This window comes from Penaeus monodon, chromosome 35 (genome assembly GCF_015228065.2).
Source record: "Penaeus monodon isolate SGIC_2016 chromosome 35, NSTDA_Pmon_1, whole genome shotgun sequence".
NCBI classification, from domain to species: domain Eukaryota; kingdom Metazoa; phylum Arthropoda; class Malacostraca; order Decapoda; family Penaeidae; genus Penaeus; species Penaeus monodon.
The window spans coordinates 3,376,796-3,385,173 of record NC_051420.1 but is presented as its reverse complement, the minus strand read 5'-3'; the positions used below and the strand labels follow the sequence as shown (position 1 = coordinate 3,385,173).

Here is an 8,378-nt window from a genome sequence, read left to right as displayed (position 1 = left end):
CCCGCCAAAAAAAATGGCCCAGAAACCTTTTTCCCTTGGGCCCCCTTCCCTTTTTATTTCATTCGTCTGAATCTCCACCGATTTTAAATCAGACATATTAAGAAATCTAGGGCCTAGATAGCTCAGTTGGGAGAGCGTTAGACTGAAGATCTAAAGGCCCCCCGGGTTCGCCCCCGGGGTCTGGGCACTTTTAAACCCACAGCGGACGCAGGACCCGGGTGGCCTTTGTCTCGATTCCGGGATTTCTGTGAGAATTTCCGTACTTAATGGGAGAATTTCAGATTTAGGTTTGGGTTTTGTCTCAGGATTGCAACGGTATCACGTCCTGTTTCTTTTTCTCTTCTTTTAAAATAACAATATGTATATATTTTTAAAAACACCCAATTCATTCCACTGCAGGCCCATAGGCCCCTTTCAATTCATTACTGAGAGGTTATATGACGGGGCCAGTCTTGCCTGATTAGATGCCTTTGTTAACCACAGGGGGTTTTTTGAAATGGGTGACTTCCCTAACGACACCTGCGATTGCTTCTAAAGGGGCGATGTCGTTTCCTCGGGCTCGAGCCAGCAGTCAAGCGCAGGTTTTTTTTATGACTGCCGTGGCGGGGAATTGAGTCCAGTGCTCTAACCACTGGACCCCTCGCGGCAGTCCCTACAACATATTATATATATATATATATAATATATATATATATATATATATTATATATATATATAATTAAAAATATATATATACACATAAAATAAAAAAACAAAAAAATTTAAAAAAAAAGGCAATTCTTATATATTAATTTAAGAAAAAACCTTAAAAATTTGAAACCGAATTGTTTAATCTTTTAAAAAAAACCTTTTAATTATTAATTTTTTGTCCAATAAAATCCTTTAAATTTAATTTTTTTTTACAAAGGGCATTATTTTTTTACAAAAATAAAAAAAGCTATATTTTTCACATCGAAAAATGTATTGCTTATTAATTGATAAAATCATAAGATATTTATTTCTGCTGATGTAAGCCCCCATTCGATTTCTACCATTTTATGGCCTAAAAATGTAAAATAGTAAAGTTTCTTTGAAACATCTGTATCACTTTCACACAAATTTTTATTCTTCTTTGTAAAATCTGTTACCTGTAAACTGAAACTGGTTTGCTTTCAGGAAATGTAGAATAGTGAAAGCGGGCCCAAAAAAAAGCCATATGTGGCAGTCAGCCACGCATTTAGATTTTCACTGAGTTGGATTTCAGTGTGCTCGTGTGACGTCCGTAATGCAGTGATGACACTAGCCTTTATAACACTTATAGAATAAAAATATCCTTTTCAGTGGTAGGTTTTCTCAAATTGGCCCTTCTAGCTCCGGGCCCCTAGATATGTTATATGTGTTTAGGGCCAAAAGCTATAAAGGAACAACACACACACACACAAAAAATACACACACACCCCTTACACGTTTATGTGTAGTCATACAGTTTATATTGCATAATATATATGTATATATATAGACATGTATATTACAACACTTGTATTTGTATACACAAAACAGACAGGACACACACCGCAAATTATATATATGAATATATGAAAAAACATAGCCACCCGTATCTGGACTCTTCGACTCCTTCCTCAGAGATAATAATCTCAGGTAGGGGCATAGAATGTCCCGATTGAGGGGCGTCGGCAGGGCGAGTAAACCGTCACAGGAAACTGTCCCTCCTGTTCCTCCTTGGGTCTGAGCTGCCCCGACCTGCTAAGGGAAAATCGCTTTCGGTTCTACCCACCCGGTGACGGAGAATATTCCCCCGTCAGAGTCACCCGAGGCCGACCTGGCCCCGACCAATCCGGAGCAGAACGAAACCCGGCTCTCCTTCCCGGGTGACTCCCTGGCACCGGCCGGGTCAACTTCAGCTCATGCAAAACCACGACTCATTACTCTGGAAATTCTAGCTCTGCTGGAACGCCTATACCTTGCTTCCTCGCTGCTTATTGATATTTATATTCTGTAGCGACCTGACTTTTATATGAATATATTCTTACTTGATATATTTGACTCATCGTTGTACTTATACTTCATAGTGATATATATCTTTAACGTTAAAATATACCGAGGTCCCTTCATATCCAGCGCTTCCGATCCCATTAAAAGTGCCAGCCCCGGGATCGACCCGGGGACCTTTAGATCTTCAGTCAAACGCTTCTCCCAACTGAGCTATCTAGCGATTTAAAGAATTCATTTTTTTTGTTTTTATGATCGTCAGTTTTTTTCTGTATGAGCATGCAATGCATATACGCATATATACACGTTCGTTTCTAATTTTTATGATATATATATATATTATATATATTTTATACATGGCAGCGCATTTTTAAAAAAAATTATATGAATGTTGCTCTGAGTAGATATAAGAAAGGAAACACATAAGCAACATTCGTATATGATGTATAATAATGCATAGTTAAGGGTAGATATAGATGTGATGGTATGTTCTAGAAAATCCCGGAATAATAAAAGCTTAAACTATCTAATACAAATAATGATAATATGTTAATGATAATAACAAAAGTAAAAAAAGTACAGTCTAAATTTTTCATATTTAAGCAACTTTTGGTTAAGATATGGTGGTTTCTGACAACGCTTATTGAGGTCTATGGTGGAGGCAAATGCTCCATGAGGACTCTTGGATGGAAAACACACAAAAATAAAAAAACACAAATACACACATAAAACAAACACACACACATACAATCAAGCACTAATATCAGTAAAATTTCTGCCTTATTGATATCCCAATTTACTTCACCACTAAATAAAAAGGGAAAAATAGATTGTATTTGTGTGAAATTTTTGTCGTGAAAATCGAGATCCAATAAAATCTTTCAAAAAGTCTAAGATAAGTTTTTTTCCCTTATAAAAATTGGGCGCGGCGATTTATAATCAACATTTTTTTTAAATTCAACATTCACAGGGTTTTTTTTTTTTTTTTTTTTTTTTTTTAAAAATTTAAACAAAATCTTTTACAAGTTAATCTTTTCAATTAAGGTCTTTTTTCTTTGGGAAAAATGGGTCTGGTTTTTTTAGAAAAGCGATATTTTTAGAAACCAAATAGTTCGATTTCACTTTTGTCGCATTTTTGTATTCATCCTCTTTTTTTTTTTTTTTTTTTTTTTTTCTTTTTTATCGGTTTAAAATTCCTCCAAATATTGCAAAGAACAAATTCGAACACCATTTTCTGTTTTTTGTTGTTTTCAACCGTCCCTCATGCTTTCTTTGACTGAAAATGGCCAGGAAGTTCCTGGCCATATTCAGGGTTTCGGGAAACCCCCGACACTTTTGTTGGCTTCAATAAACAATTTTTTTTATGTATTGGCCAGACTTGTGTTCGCCCCTTACAACAAAACCCCAAAACTTCCTTTGCAATGAGGTATGAGGATTGGTGGGATTTTTAGAGGAATGTAATAGAGTTGAAACCGACGTAGCAGGCATCAAAGGAAAATGAAAGCCGTGTGTTTTTTTATTCTTATCTTGTCCCTCCTAGTAATTTTGTACATTCCTTTAGTATCTGTACGATTTCTTTAGCGTTCTATGTTGTGATTCTTTGAACGTTTGACTTACTGACCCACTCCTTACGACACCTTAATGATAAGAGATTTGTTTGCCAGGGCGGGAGCACATCCTGTGGCTTAATTCTATTTATTCCTTGACATTTTTTTTTTTATAATCAGGATCTGTTTATGTAGTTTTGGGGTGTTCACCTAATTACAAAGAAGCATTTAATTTTTTTTACCTCCTGTCTAAGTTGTTTTTTGCACTTTTCCTACTGTTCTTGGCTATTCCAATTCCCCCGCCATTTACGCACACACGCACAACACACGCACGCACCACACACACACACACACACTCACTCTCTCTTATAGAGAATTACAGTATTTTCTGCTATTCAGATTGCTTCCTATTTCATTCGTTCTGCTCTCCACCGATCTTCAATTAGACACAAGTAAGAATTTCTAAGCCTAGATAGCTCAGTTGGGAGAGCGTTAGACTGAAGATCTAAAGGTCCCCGGTTCGATCCCGGGTCTGGGCACTTCTGAACCCCCAGGGACGCGGACCCGGGTGGACTTTTGTCACCCGTGGGGGATCGATCCCTTCTGTGGCCCTGGCTAAAGGTTACGATGAGAGAATTTCAGGTTTAGGAGGGGGTGTTGTCTCAGATTGCATGATTGCAGTCTCAGGGTTCTCTTTTTTATTTTTTCTTATTCAATTATATATATGTATATATACATATAAAAAATTTTATAAAATAATATATATATAATATATATATATTAATATATATATATATATATATATTATGAATAGGCAACTAATACAGTCATGAAAATTTCATGTTTATTAAACGTTTTAAACGAATAACTAAACCTCTATCATCAGATTAAAAAAAAACCCAAATTAAAAGTCAGAAATAAATTTAAGGTTCTGGTTCTGAATGAAAGTTACAGACAAACGAAAAATAACAAAATATATATAGACACAAAATGCAAGTAAAAACATAAAATAATCATATATATATATATATACATATATTTATATTTCATATGACACTAGCAACCGTATCTGATTTTCCTTCCACAGAGATAATAATCTTTATGTCAGAGGCACAGAATGTCCCGATTGACCGCTTCGGCCCTTCATATCCAGCGCTTCCGATCCCATCAAAAGTGCCCAGACACGGGCTCGATCCGGGGACCTTTAGATCTTCAGTCTAACGCTCTCCCAACTGAGCTATCTAGGCGATTTGATAAGGAACAGCTGAAGAAGATAATTCCTTTTTTGCTTTTGCAATCGTCAGTTTTTTTGTATGAGTAGGCAATGCATGTACGCATATATAAATTTTTCGATTTCTGATTTCAACACATAATTTTATATATTATACATGGCAAGATTTTTTTTTTATTTTTTTTGGCCTGATTATTTATAAGAACTGAAACACTTAAGCATGAATTCATATACGATGTATAATATAGCACAGTATAAGGGCAGAAATAGATGTGGATGGTGTGTTCTAGTAGATCCCCGGAGAAAAGAAGACTATACTATTAATAATATTGATAATAGTATTAATGATAACAACAATAGTAACAAAAGTACAGTCTAAATATTCCATATTTAAGCACTTTTGAAAAGATATGGTGGTTTCTGATACCGCTTATTGAGGTCTGTGGTGGAGGCAATTGCTCATGGGGAGCTCTATGGATGGAAAACACAACACACACACATAAACAAACACAAATACACACATAAACACAAACACACAAACAAACACAAACACACACACACTCATATACACACATACACCTCCAATCAATCACAATTATCAGTGAATTCTGCCTTAATATCCCACTCACTGCGCCACTAGACTAATATAGGTAAAATAAGCATTGTATTCCGGAGATTTGTTTAAGATCATCTAAAGTTGTGTTCTAAACTGTAGTTATTTTGTAGCTCGCGATTGTGACGTATCAACTATTGTATGTAATTAACTGATTTTCTTGTTTATTTAAAGCAGATCAAAATAAAGCTTATCAGGCGAAGGAAAGAAACCCCCTTGAGTGAACAAAGGTAACAAGAACAAGAAACTATCTAAAATTACAAGGTGAAATAGTAAACAAGAGTAAGAAAACCCCTGCTGAACAAGATGACAAAGGAACAAGAAAAATGTAAATATCTGAAAACACAAGGTGAACAGAACAAGAAGGGTGAATAAAACAAGAAGACTTCTGATGAACAAGGGTGAACAAAGGGGACAAGGAGAACAAGAGAATCTGAAGTCATACTGGACAGTGACTGTACTTTCCACGTGATTGCGCTGTTGAAACAGGAGTGATGACTGGCTGAATGCAACACATTTGAATAACATCGTATATTGCAGGTAATTGTCAGTACCAACCTGTCAACCTATCAAGCGTATCTTCATCTTGACAAAGAAAGCAAAAAAAGAAAGATGAATAAAAAATAAAACACGTATGAAAATAAATATAAAAATAAAGTATAGTTTGCGGGCCAAGTCTCTTAATCAAGAACGAAAGTCATTGTCCATACCTCAAATATCCTTTATTTTCCTTTGCTGCTATACCGTTTTTATTATACTTCCTCTTACCGGTTTTGTATATTTCTACCTTTCCACTCCGTCTTATATTGAATATGTATAAATGTATAATAAATTGTGACACTTGGTTCTGCAACACTTCTATAGCATCAGAGTCAGCGTGTCCTGAACAGCAGCTTCCTTTCAGGAGGAAGTCCGTTAAGATGAATGTTTATTCCTGATCAAAATTCGCTTTATTTCTTAGTCTTAATATTGCCAAAGAACGAATCCGAAACCGTTTCTGTTCGTTTCTGTTTCCCAACGTTATCATGCTTCTTGGGCTAAACTGGCCTGGAACCCTAGACACTTTTTTTGGCTTCAATAAACTTTTTATATTTTTTTTTCCTATTTTATTTTTATTATTTTATTATTATTTTTGCTTGTCATACTTTTGTTCGTCCTTAACAGTCCCTGGACTCTTCTATTTGACATGAGGCTTTTGGTGAGTTTTAAAGGCATGTAATAGTTTTAAACCGACGTAGCATCTGTGAAGAATGAAAGCTGTGTTTTTTTTATTTATCAGTAACTATCTTTGACATCCTATTATTTTTTACGTTCATTAATAGCTGTTGATTAGTTCTGTGGATAGTTTTCATCCTTGATCCAATGTCGTAAATTTTGTACATTGTTAGGATATCCATGGAGATTTAAATAATATTGTGTTGCTACTGGATTTATTTCTATCTGAAATTGCAACTATTATTACCTGCATGAATTTGTTTGATGCTACATTTGAGCTTTCCAATTTTATCTTTGGAGGTCCTTTAAGATTTCTTTTGCGATCTACGTTGTGAGGATACAGTGTTTGAACATTAGATTATTGGTACTCTCCCTACGCTCTACTGACAACAGATTTCTGTGAGAGGGAAATCAACCTGTGATTTAATTTCTTTATTCGTCCCGCGAATCTGATCGATAATTATTATCATTTTATGTAGTTGTAGTTGGTTTGTTCACTATGACAGCCACAGCATTTAGTTCATATACCTCCTGTCTCGGCAGGCACTTTGCCTACTTACTTGAGTTTTTCCAGTTTTTCCCTTTCCCTTAAAGCACACATGCACACGCATTTCTTGCCTTAAATAGTATTTCCTCCTTTGGAGCTGCTAAACCATTGTAAAAATGAGGTGAAGCCTTCCGCCAAGACTGCCCTAGAGAACCATTCCTTGGCTTCTATTTCATTCGTCTGAATCTCCATCGATCTTCAGACACGTTTAAGAAAATCTAAGGCCTAGATAGCTCAGTTGGGAGAGCGTTAGACTGAAGATCTAAAGTCCCCGGTTCGATCCCGGGTATGGGCACTTCTGAACCACAGCGGACGCAGGACCCGGGTGGACTTCTGTCGCCAGTGGGGGTTCGATTTCCCGGGGCTTCTGTGGCCCCGGCTACGAGTGAGAGAATTTCAGGTTTAGGATTGGTGTTGTCTCAGGATGCAACGTATCACTTCGTGTTGTCTTTTATTTTTCTCAATTTTTTATATAAAATGTGTGTGTCTGTGTTTATTTTATATTGCACAAATATATGTATATATACAACAATATATGTGTATTATTTGTGTGTAGGGCCCCCTATATATATATTATATATATATATATATATTATATATATATATATATAATATATATAGTATAAAAACCTTAAATATTATTAAATTTTAAATTTATTGTAATTTTATATTAAAAATAAATATTTTTATGGGAAAAGAGGGAACCATTATTTAAAAATTTTAAACTTCTCCTTAATTGATTTTTCCAAAAAATGAATTACCAAAAATAGTTTATTTGTGACATTTGTAGGGTTTCATATTTTAATGCCTTTTAAGATTTTTGAGGGAACACATTCAATAAAAAAAAACTTCAAAAAGAAAAAAACATTTTAAAAATTTAATAACCATTTTTACCCCAAAAATTTAAATAAAAAATTAAAAAAAAAATTACAAAAATTAATAAAATTAAAATACACGACACAAAACAAAAAGCCCCCGAATAACATTAACTTCGGGCCCATTTTTACTCGCACCTATCCTTAACACGTATTTTTTAGAATTAGGGAGAATAAGATTTAATTTTTAAATTTAAAACGAAGTGGGTCTCTTCCAAAAATGGCCCCGATTATCCTTGTTTTTTGTGATTAGAATTTTCAAACCCATTTCCAAAAACTTTGGATCAAAAGGCAACACCAGCGTGCGCGCAAACCCGAAAACCCGCTCACCCAATCACACACACCCGGCATAAACCCTGAC

At 35.1% G+C, this 8,378-nt stretch overlaps 1 non-coding gene across 1 annotated transcript; it reads left to right on the top strand.

Annotated features, from left to right (window-relative positions):
- Positions 1-4,002: 4,002 nt before the first annotated feature.
- Trnaf-gaa lies at positions 4,003-4,075 on the top strand. Its single transcript has one exon. It is a non-coding gene; the product is annotated as a tRNA-Phe (tRNA).
- The last annotated feature ends 4,303 nt before the right edge of the window (positions 4,076-8,378 follow it).